Source organism: Prunus mume, linkage group LG5 (assembly GCF_029339155.1).
Source record: "Prunus mume cultivar Tortuosa linkage group LG5, ASM2933915v1, whole genome shotgun sequence".
NCBI lineage: Eukaryota > Viridiplantae > Streptophyta > Magnoliopsida > Rosales > Rosaceae > Prunus > Prunus mume.
Window position 1 is genome coordinate 4545568 of NC_142702.1, and position 12048 is coordinate 4557615.

At 33.4% G+C, this 12048-nt stretch overlaps 1 pseudogene; it reads left to right on the forward strand.

Moving 5' to 3' along the window:
* The first annotated feature begins 10728 nt into the window (after nt 1-10728).
* LOC148916696 (uncharacterized) lies at nt 10729-11706 on the forward strand (annotated as a pseudogene).
* Nucleotides 11707-12048: the final 342 nt, after the last annotated feature.

Sequence of the window (12048 nt, forward strand, 5' to 3'; positions counted from 1 at the left end):
TGCCACGTGTAAACAGAAGCATATTTCTTTCAAAAAAATTAAAAACAAGGAGTCTAGCCGTGCGGCTATATATATATATTCTTTTTTTTTTTTTTTGAAAAAGAAGAATCCCTATATAATTTAGGCTCCACGTGTCAAAGATAGGTATAAATATGGAAAAAAAAGGATCCCTTATAAGGCGCCACGTGTCAACTTTAAAACATAGTATAGCCGAGCGGCTATACTATTATTTTTACAGAAAAAAAAAATCCCTCTATCATTTAGTCACCACGTGTCAAAGAGAGGTATAATATGAAAAAAAAAAGGACCCCTTATAAGTGCCATGTGTAAACAGAAGCATATTTCTTTTTTAAAAAAAATTTAAAACAAGGAGTATAGCCGTACGGCTATACACTTTTTTTTATAAAAAAAAGAAAAAGAAAAATCCCTCTATAATTTAGGCTCCACGTGTCAAAGATAGGTATAAATATGAAAAAACAGGACCCCTTATAAGGCGCCACATGCCAACACAAGCTTATTTCTATACAAAATTTAAAAACATAGTATAGCCGTCCGGCTATACGATTTTTTTAAGGAAACATAAAATCCATATTTCTTTAAAAAATTATAAAAAAGGAGTATAGTCGTGCGGCTATACCTTTTTTTTTTTTTTTTGAAAAACAAAAATCCCTCTATAATTTAGGCTCAACGTGTCAAAGATACGTGTAAATATGAAAAAAGGACCCCTTAGAAGGTGCCACGAGTCAACACAAGTGCTTTTCTTTAAAACAATTTTAAAAAGAAAGAAGGCTATACTTCTTTTTTTTTTTTTTAAACAAAGAAAAATCCATCTATAATTTAGGCTCCACGTGCCAAAGAGAGGTATAAATATGAAAAAAGGACCCCTTATACTTTTTTTTTTTGGGAAAAAAAATCCATCTATAATTTAGGATCCACACGTCAAAGATAGGTATATATATGAAAAAAGAGGACCCCTTATAAGGCGCATGGTGTCAACACAAGTCTATTTTTCTAAAAAATTGAAAAACATAGTCTAGCCGTGCGGCTATGCTAATTTTTTTTAAAAGAAAAATTAACCCTCTATCATTTGGGCTCCACATGTCAAAGAGAGGTATAAATATGAAAAAAAGGACCCCTTATAAGATGCCACATGTCAACACAAGTCCATTTCTTTAAAAATAAAAAAAAATTAAAAACAAGGAGTATAGCCGTGCGGCTATACGTGTTTTTTTAAGAAAAATCCCTCTGTAATTTAGGCTCCACGTGTCAAAGATAGGTATAAAAATGAAAAAAGGACCCCTTATAAGGCGCCATGTGTCCACACAAGTCCTTTTCTTTAAAAAAAATTAAAAAACATAGTAAAGAAGTGCAGCTATACTATTTTTTGAAGAAAAAATAAAGTCCCTCTATCATTTAGGCCACATGTCAACGAGAGGTATAAATATTTATAAAAAATTTAAGAAAAAAAAAAAGGACCCCTTATAAGGTGCCACAAGTCAACACTAGTGCTTTTTTTTTCGTAAAAAAAGAAAAATCCATCTATGATTTAGACTCCAAGTGCCAAAGATAGGAATAAATAAAATCCCTCTATAATTTAGGCTCCACGTGTCAAAGATAGATATGATTATGAAAAAAGGACCCCTTATAATGTGTCACGTGTCAACACAAGTTCATTTCTTTAAAAAAATTAAAAACAAGAAGTATAGCCGACCGGCTATACATTTTTTTTTTAAAAAGAAAAATCCCTCTCTAATTTAGGCTCCACATGTCAAAGATAGGGGTAAATATGAAAAAAGAGGACCCCTTATAAGGCCCCACGTGTCAACACAAGCCTATTTCTCTAAAAAAATTAAAAAAACATAGTATCGCTGTGCGGCTATACTATTTTTTTTAAGAAAAAATAAAATCCTTCGATCGTTTAGGCTCCACGTGTCAAAGAGAGGTATAAATATGAAAAAAAAAGGACCCCTTATAAGGTGCCGCGTGTGAACAGAAGCATATTTCTTTAAAAAAAAATTAAAAACAAGGAGTATAACCGTGCGGCTATGCTCCTTTTTCTTTTTCTTTTTTGAAAAGAAAAGTACCTCTATAATTTAGTCTCCACGTGTCAAAGGTAGGTATAAATATGAAAAAACCTGAACCCTTATAAGGCGCCACGTGTCAATACAAGTCTATTTCTCTGAAAAATTTAAAAAAACACGGTATAGCCGTTTGGCTATACTATTTTTTAAAGAAAAAAAAATCCCTCTATCATTTAGGCTCCACCGTGTCAAAGAGATTTATTATTGTGAAAAAACAAGGACCCCTTATAAGATACCACGTGTAAACATAAGCATATTTAAGAAAAACTAAAATCCCTCTATCATTTGGGCTCCACATGTCAAAGAGAGGTATAAATATGAAAAAAAGGACCCCTTATAAGGGGCCACGTGTCAACACAAGTTCATTTCTTTAAAAGCATTAAAAACAAGAAGTATAGCCCTCTATAATTTAGGCTCCACATGTCAAAGATAGGTGTAAATATGAAAAAAGAGGACTCGTTATAAGGCGCCACGTGTCAACACAATTCTATTTCTCTAAAAAATTAAAAAACATAGTATAGCTGTGCGGCAATACTATTTTTTTTAAGAAAAAATAAAATCCCTCTATCATTTCGGCTCCACGTGTCAAACAAAGGTATAAATATGAAAAAAAAAGACCCCTTATAAGGTGCCACTTTTAAACAGATGCATATTTCTTTAGAAAAAAATTAAAAACAATGAGTCTAGCCGTGTACCTATACTTTTTTTTTTTTTTTGTTTAAAAGAAAAATCCCTCTATAATTTAGGCTCCACGTGTCAAAGAGAAGTATAAATATGAAGAAAAAAAAAAGACCCCCTATAAGGTCCCACGTTTAAACAGAAGCATAATTCTTAAAAAAAAATTAAAAATTAAATCCCTCTATCATTTAGGCTCCACGTGTCTGAGGGTATAAATATGAAGGAAAAAAAAGGACCCCTTATAAGGTGCCACGTGTCAACACAAGTCCACTTCTTTAAAACAATTAAAAAAACAAGGCGTATAGCCGTTCGGCTATACTATTTGTTTTTTTTGAAAAAAAATCCCTCTAGAATTTAGGCTCCACATGTCAAAGTTAGGTATATATATCAAAACAAAGGACCCCTTATAATTCGCCACGTGTCAACACAAGACTATTTTTCAAAAAAATTTTAAAAATAGTATAACTGTCCGGCTATACTATTTTTTTTAAAGAAAAAATAAAATCCCCTTTCATTTAGGCTCCACGTGCCAAAGAGAGGTATAAATATGATAAAGTGCCACGTGTCAACACAAGTCCATTTCTTTAAAAAAATTAAAAACATCGTATAGCCATCCGTCTCCACTATTTTTTTTAAGAAAAAAATATAATCCCGCTATCATTTGGGCTCCACATGTCAAATAAAGGTATGAATATGAAGAAAAAAAAAAAAAGGACCTTATAAGGTGCCACGCGTCAACAGAAATTGATTTCTTTATAAAAATTAAAAAGAAGGAGTATAGCTGTCCGGCTATAATTTTTTTTTTTTTTAAAAAAATCCCTCTATAATTTAGGCTCCACCTGTTAAAGATAGGTATAAATATGAAAAACAGGACCCCTTACATGGCATCATGTGTCAACACAAGTCTATTTCTCTAAAAAATGAAAAGAAACATAGTATAGCCGTGCGGCTATACTATTTTTTTAAAAAGAAAACAAAAAATTATTTTATCATTTGGGCTCCACATGTCAAAGAGAGGTATAAATATGAAAAAAGGACCCCTTATAAGATGCCACGTGTCAACAAAAATCCATTTCTTTAACAAAAATTAAAAACAAGGAGTATAGCCGTTCGGCTATACTGTTTAAAAAAAAAAAATTCCTCGATAATTTCGGCTCCACGTCAAAGATAGGTGTAAATATGAAAAAAGAGGACCCCTTATAGAGCACCACGTGTCAACACAAGTCCATTTTTTTAAAAATTAAAAATCAAGGTATGGTCGTCCGGCTATGCTAGTTTTTTATTTTAGAAAACATAAAATCCCTCTACATTTAGGCTCCACGTGTCAAAGAGAGGTATAAATATGAAAAAAAAAGGACCCCTTATAAGGTGCCGCGTGTGAACAGAAGCATATTTTTAAAAAATTAAAAACAAGGCGTATACATTGCTCGGCTTTTTTAAAAGAAAAATCCCTCTATAATTTAGTCTCCGCGTGTCAAAGCTAGGTATAAATATGAAAAAACTGGAATCCTTGTAAGGCGCCACGTGTCAAAACAAGTCTAATTTAGTCTCCACATAATATAGCCGTGCGGCTATACTAATTTGTTTTAGAAAAAGTAAAATAACTCTATCATTTAGGCTCCACGTGTCAAAGATAGGTATAAATACGAAAAAACTGGACCCCTTATAAGGAGCCACGTGTCAAAACAAGTATATTTCTCTAAAAAAATTAAAAAGCATAGTATAGAAATTCGGCTATACTAAAAAAAAAAGGACCCCTTATAAGGTGCCATGAGTCAACACAAGTACTTTTCTTTAAAACAATTTTAAAAAAGGACTATAGCCGTGCGGCTATAATTTTTTTTGGAAAAAGAAAAATCCCTCTATAATTTAGGCCCCACGTGTCAAAGATAGGCACAAATATGGAAAAACTGGACCCCTTATAAGGTGCCACGTGTCAACCCAAGTCCATTTCTCTAAAAAATTACAAAGCATAGTATAGCCGTCCGGCTATACTATTTTTTTAAGAAAAAATAAAAGGGAGTTTCACTAAAACACTCAAAATGGGGGTTGAAATTATAAAAAAACCCAAGCATTATTTAAACATATAAACACACCCAAAACCCATTATTATACACACTCAAAACTCATTTATAAACACACCCAAAAAGTTGACTTTGGGGTTAATTTTGGGTGTGTTTCTATGTTTAAATAGTGCTTGAGTTTTTTTATAAATACATGTCTAGGATTGGGTTTTTTTTATAAATTTGTAAAAATAAAATCCCTCTATCATTTAGGCTCCACGTGTCAAAGAGAGGTATAAAAATATATATATATATATATATATATATATAAAGGACCCCTTACAAGGTGCTACGTGTCAACACAAGGCCTTTTCTTGAAAAAAAAAAAAACCAAGTGGAGAGCCGGGCGGCTATACTATTTTTTTAAGGAAAAAATAAAATCCCTCTATCATTTAGGCTCCACGTGTCCAAGAGTGGTACAAATATGAAAAAAAAAAAACTGACCCCTTATAAGGTGCCACGTGTCAACAGAAGACCATTTCTTTAAAAAAATTAAAAACAATTTGTATAGCTGTACGGCCATACTTTGTTTTTTTTTTTAAAGAAAAATTCATCAAAAATTTAGGCTCCACGTGTCAAAGATAGATATAAATATGAAAAAAGAGGACCCCTTATAAGGCGCCACATGTCAACACAAGTTTATTTCTCTAAAAAAAATTAAAAAAAACATAGTCTAGACGTGCGGCTCTACAATTTTTTTAAGAAAAAAATGAAATCTGTCTATCATTTGGGCTCCACATGTAAAATAGAGGTATAAATATGAAAAAAGGACCCCTTATAAGGTGCCACGTGTCAACAAAAATCCATTTCTTTAAAAAAAAATTAAAAACAAGGAGTATAGCCGTGCGCCTATACTTTTTTAAAAAAAGAAAAAAGAAAAACCCCTCTATAATTTCAGCCCCACATGTCAAAGATAAATGCAAATATGAAAAAAGAGGGCCCCTTATAAGGCGCCACGTGTCAACACAAGTCCTTTTCTTTAAAAAATTAAAAACAGAGTATAGAAATTCGACTATACTATTTTTTTTAAGAAAAAATAAAATCCCTGTATCATTTAGGCTCCACGTGTCAAAGAGTGGTATAAATATGAAGAAAAAAAAAGTGCCCTTGTATGGTGCCACGTGTCAACAGAAATCCATTTCTTTAAAAAATTTAAAAACAAGGAATATAGCCGCATTTCTATACTCCCTTTTTCAAAGAAATTCAAACCAAAAGAATTATACTTGGCCCATATGCCCAGTGCGTGTCTTTATACACCTATATAAATAGTATAGCTGGCCGGCTATACTCTTTTGTTTGGAAAAGAAAAATCCCTCAGTAATTTAGGCTCCACGTGTCAAAGATAGGTATAAATATGAAAAAAGAGGACCCCTTATATGGCGCCACGTGTCAACACAAGTCCATTTCTTTAATAAAATTAAAAAACATAGTATAGAAATGCGGCTATACTATTTGTTTTAAGGAATAGTCACTTGGAGTTAAGAAAAGATAGCGTGAGTAGTTATGTTCCATAAAAATAGGATATATTGTCTGATTTTGTTTTTAATTTTAATTATTTTAATATAAAAAATATAAATTTACCATATTGTCCTCATTTAATTAATAATTTCAATTCTTAATGTTTGAATTAACCTAGGGTATTTTATGGTATTTTGAATGTTTCACCATTCTCTGCCTTTTGCTTTATATATATGGATAAAATTCACCAATAATTTAGGCTCCACGTGTCAAAGATAGGTATAAATATGAAAAAAGAGGACCCCTTATACGGTGCCACGTGTCAACACAAGTCCATTACTTTAAAAAAAATTAAAAACAAGGAGTATAGCCTCATTTCTATACTCCTTTTTTCAAAGAAATTGAAACCAAAAGAAGTATACTTGGGCCATATGCCCAGTGCGTGTCTTTATACACCTATATAAATAGTATAGCCAGCCAGCCATACAAGAATCTTTTCTATTTTTTCAAAAAGAAATAGTATAGCCGCACGACGATACTTTAAAAAAAAAAATTAAATTGAAACCAAAAATATTATACGTGGCCCATATGCGCTGTGCGTGTCTTTATACACCTATATAAATAGTATAGCAGGACGGCTATACAAGATTCTTTTCTATTTTTCCAAAAAGAAATAGTATAGCCGCACGGCAAAACTCTGTTTTTTCAAACAAATTGAAACCAAAAATAGTATACGTGGCCCATATGCCCTGTGCGTGTCTTTATACACCTATATCTCGATTCTTTTATATTTTTTCAAATAGAAATAGTATAGCCGAGCGGCTATACCCGATTCTTGCCCTTTTAGAAAAAAAAAAAAAAAGTGTGGCTTCCCGGCTTTTCATTTCCGACGAGTGGCACCTATGCGCTGGGGGCCCTTGTTTTAATATATAAAGAGTATAGCCGTCCGGTCCGGCTATACTCTTTTAAAAAATAAAATTCAATTGTATTTCCTTTTTGAAATTTAGAAAACGTATAATTAGTTTCTGTACTTTTGTTTATTGGCCTACTTATTTAATTTAGTACATGTAATTAAGTAACATCTGAGCCTTTTTGAATTACTTTAATTAGTAATTATAAAAATTATAGAAAAAGTCTATAAAATAAGGGAGTTTCACTAAAACACCCAAAATGGGGGTTGAAATTATAAAAAAACCCAAGCACTATTTAAACATATAAACACACCCAAAACCCATCATTACACACACTCAAAACCCATTTATAAACACACCCAAAAAGTTGACTTTGGGGTTGATTTTGGGTGTGTTTCTATGTTTAAATAGTGCTTGGGTTTTTTTATAAATACATGTCTAGGATTGGGTTTATTTATAACACCTATTTGCGTTTAATAATGTATTATATGCGTATGCACGTATTCTCATCTTTAAAACACCTATTTTTTACAAGAATTTCAATATGACTCACAAAATTCACGTCTTTTACACATAATTCTCACATACTATTGAATTAAAATGATGCACATATTTTTAAGAGCGTCCAGCCGCACGGCTATACTCAGTTTGACATACACCTTTTTCCAAAAAAATATAAACCAAAAATAGGATACGTGGCCCATATGCCCTGTGCGTATCTTTATACACCTATATAAATAGTATAGCCGGCCGGCTATACTTGATTCGTTTATATTTTTTCCAAAAAGAAATAGTATAGCCGCACGGCTATACTCCTAACAAAAAAAGGGACATCTTATAGGGTGCCACGCGTCAACAGAAATCCATTTCTTTAAAAAAAATTACAAAGAAGGACTATAGCCGTTCGGCTATAATATTTTTTTTAAAAAAACAAAAATCCCTCCATAATTTAGGCTCCACCTGTTATAGATATGTATAAATATGAAAAAAGAGGACCCCTTATATGGCGCCATGTGTCAACATAGCCGCACGGCTATACTATTTTTTTTAAAAGAAAACATAAAATTATTCTATCATTTGGGCTCCACGTGTCAAAGATAGGTATAAATACGAAAAAAGGACCCCTTATAAGGTGCCATGTGTCAACAAAAATCCATTTCTTTAACAAAAATAAAAACAAGGAGTATAGCCGTACGGCTGTACTGTTTAAAAAAAATTCTCTCTCTACATTTAGTCTCCACGTGTCAAAGATAGGAATTAATATGAAAAAACTGGACCCCTTATAAAGCGCCACGTGTCAATACTAGTCTTTCTCTAAAAAAATTAAAAAAACATAATATAGCCGTGCGGCTATACTATTTTTTAAAGAAAAAAATAAAATCCCTCTATCATTTAGGCTCCACGTGTCAAAGAGAGGTATAAATATGAAAAAAAGGACCTCTTATAAGGTGCCACGAGTCAAAACAAGTGCTTTTCTTTAAAACAATTATAATAATAAAAAAAAGGAGTATAGTCGTGCGTATACTCTTTTTTTTGAAAAAGAAAAATTCCTCCATAATTTAGGCTCCACGTGCCCAGGATAGATATAAATATGAAAAAAGAGGACCCCTTAAAAGGCGTCACGTTTCAACACATGTCCATTTCTCAAGGAGTATAGCCGTGCGGCTATCGTTTTTTAAAAAATCCTCTATAATTTAGGCTCCACGTGTCAAAGATAGGTGTAAATATGAAAAAGAGGATCCCCTATAAGGCGTCACGTGTCAACACAAGTCTATTTCTCTAAAAAATTAAAAAACATATTATAACCGTGCGACTATACTAGTTTTTTAAGAAAAAATAAAATCCTTCTATCGTTTAGGCTGCACGTGTCAAAGAGAGGTATAAATATGAAAAACAAAGGGACCCTTTATAAGGTGCCATGTGTAAACAGATGCATATTTCTTTAAACACATTAAAAACAAGGAGTATAGCCGTGTGGCTGTACTCTTTTTTTTCTGTTTTTTTTAAATGAAAAATCCCTCTATAATTTAGTCTCCACGTGTCAAAGCTAGGTATAAATATGAAAAAAACTGGAATCCTTGTAAGGCACCACGTGTCGACACAAGTCTATTTCTCTAAAAAATTGAAAAAACATAGCATAGCCGTGCGGCTATACTTTTTTTTTAAGAAAAAATAAAATACCTCTATCATTTAGGCTCCACGTGTCAAATAGAGGTATAAATATGAAAAAAAGGACCCTTTTTTTTTTTGTCAAAGAAAAATCCCTCTATAATTTAGGCTCCACGTGTCAAAGATATGTATAAATATGAAAAAAAATGACCCCTTATAAGGTGCCATGAGTCAACACAGTTGCTTTTCTTTAAACCAATTGAAAAAAGGACTATAGCCGGAAGGCTATACCCTTTTTTTAAAAAAGAAAAAAGAAAAATCCCTTTATAATTTAGTCTCCACGTGTCAAAGATAGGTATAAATATGAAAAAACTGGACCCCTTATAAGGCGCCACGTGTTAACACAAGTCTATTTCTCTAAAAAATTACAAAACATATTATAATCGTGCAGCTATACTAGTTTTTTAAGAAAAAAATAAAATCCCTCTATCGTTTAGGCTCCACGTGTGAAAGAGAGGTATAAATATGAAAAAAAAGGACCCCTTATAAGGTGCCACGTGTAAACAGATGCATATTTCTTTAAACACATTAAAAACAAGGAGTATAGCCGTGCAGCGGCTATACTCTTTTTCTTCTTCTTTTTTTTTTATAAAAAAAATCCCTCTATAATTTAGTCTCCACGTGTCAAAGCTAGTTATAAATATGAAAAAACTGGAATTCTTGTAAGGCGCCACGTGTCAACACAAGTCTATTTCTCTAAAAAAAATTGAAAAAACATAGCATAGCCGTGCGGCTATACTATTTTTTTTAGAAAAAATAAAATACCTCTATCATTTAGGCTCCACGTGTCAAAGAGAGGTCCCTATTCACCTCCTAAAATAGGGAGTCATCTAGGAGGTCCTAAATATGAGGAGAGAGAAATGACTCCTAATGGCTCCCTATAATTTAATGATGCTTTATGTAATGAGTATTTCAAATTTTTATTTAATGCTAACTATTTTTTATTTTATTTTATAATAGAGATGGACCAATCAAAAAAAAGTTATAGCATTTATGACTCTCCAAATTATGGAGTATGGTTGGAGTTGAAATTTTTTAGAGAGCTTTTAAAATAGCTTTATTATATTCTTAGGCAAATTTTAGCTAAGAAATAGAGAGTATCATTGTGGATGCTCTTATGTGTCCTGACGACACGGGCCCCACGTTTTCTCATCCATTAATCCCAACTCAACGAACTTCCTTTTCAAACCCAACAAAAAAAAAAAAAAAAAAGGCTCTTCTTAGTCATGCATTTTCGGAATTTCCATTTTCTCTCAACTCAAACGTCATTTGCTCTTGTCATCCTCCTCCTTCAATCCAACCCACAACCATTTTTAGCTCAAATCTTCTAAAACTACTACTTTGTTGTAATTTGATATTATTGATTTGATGGGTAGAGGGCGAGCTTATGTTGATGACGATATTGATGAAAGTAAGTTCAAGACTTCGGAAGCAATGAACCGCTACAAGAATATCTTCAGGTGTTCAACGTCTGACGGTTGAGCGGGAGGTCAAATTCAGTGACTTTGAGGATCTTGGGCTTCCCAGAATCTTCAAATCAAGAGGTTGGCTTTTGGCAATGGGTCCTTCAGAGCCTGCTAATATCCAGATTGTCCAAGAATTCTACGCATAAACATTCCTCCTTTCTCCGCCGAGCAGAAAAACCCACCTGGCTTGGGCCCTTTTGGTTCTTGTTTGTGGGATGAAACTCTGCATTTCTCCAGCGGTCGAGAATACCCTGACTCATTTGATGTGTATTTGCAAGGTAAGGTGTTGAATTTCTCTGTTTCTGGCACTGCCCAGTTGCTTAAACTTGCTAGGGCAAACCCAAATGAAAAATCACCTGGTTTTCCTAGGCTTGTTGTTGATAATCTTGACTTGAAGTTGGTGAAATCAACTTTGGGTTGGAACAAGAGGGTTAGGGTTTTGCGTGAAAATCGACTGAGTGATTTGTACAAAGTGCTTAACAGCATAGTCAGATATAATATCGATCCTCCTTGTCACGTTATCCCTTCTTTGCTTAGCCCTGATAGAGCTCGCCTTCTTTATGCCATTGGGAACAATGTGCCCATTGATCTGGCCACCTACATTTTTCGTGCCATCTGCCGTGCTGCATTCACAACTTCCATGCCCGACTCCCTGCCTTTTACTTCCTTGATCATGCGCTTCGCCATGGCTTCTCCTTGGTCGCCTTTGGACAACATGGATATTTTTGGCTATAGCTTTACTCCATCTTCTCCGGTAGTCAAGCAGCCTCAAGTGGTGGTGAGCCACACGCCCAGTATGGCCCTACTTACTAATGATGCTGCTGAGCACAGGGGTGATGTGCTCCCTGTTTCCACCCACTTGGTTATCCCACCTTCTTGAAACAGCCATCTGCAGTCAGTCAAATGTTAATATACAGATGTTAACGAGGTTTTAATAGATAGACATTGAGAATCCATTTAATTGATAGATGTTAAGTTATATGTGTGTGTAAAAGAGTTTATAAACGAGGCTTAATCAAATGTAGTGTTACTTATATTACGCTTGGACATTCAGCTTATTATTGTAAAATGCATAGGCCCTTATTGTTTTTATAGTAAATTTGGCTTACACCCTTCAAATTCAATTTGCCGTATCTAAAACCCTTCACTTTTTGTTCCTATAAATAATACCCAATTTGTATAAGTAAAAACCCATGACTAGGATCCAACTCAGCAAGTTACC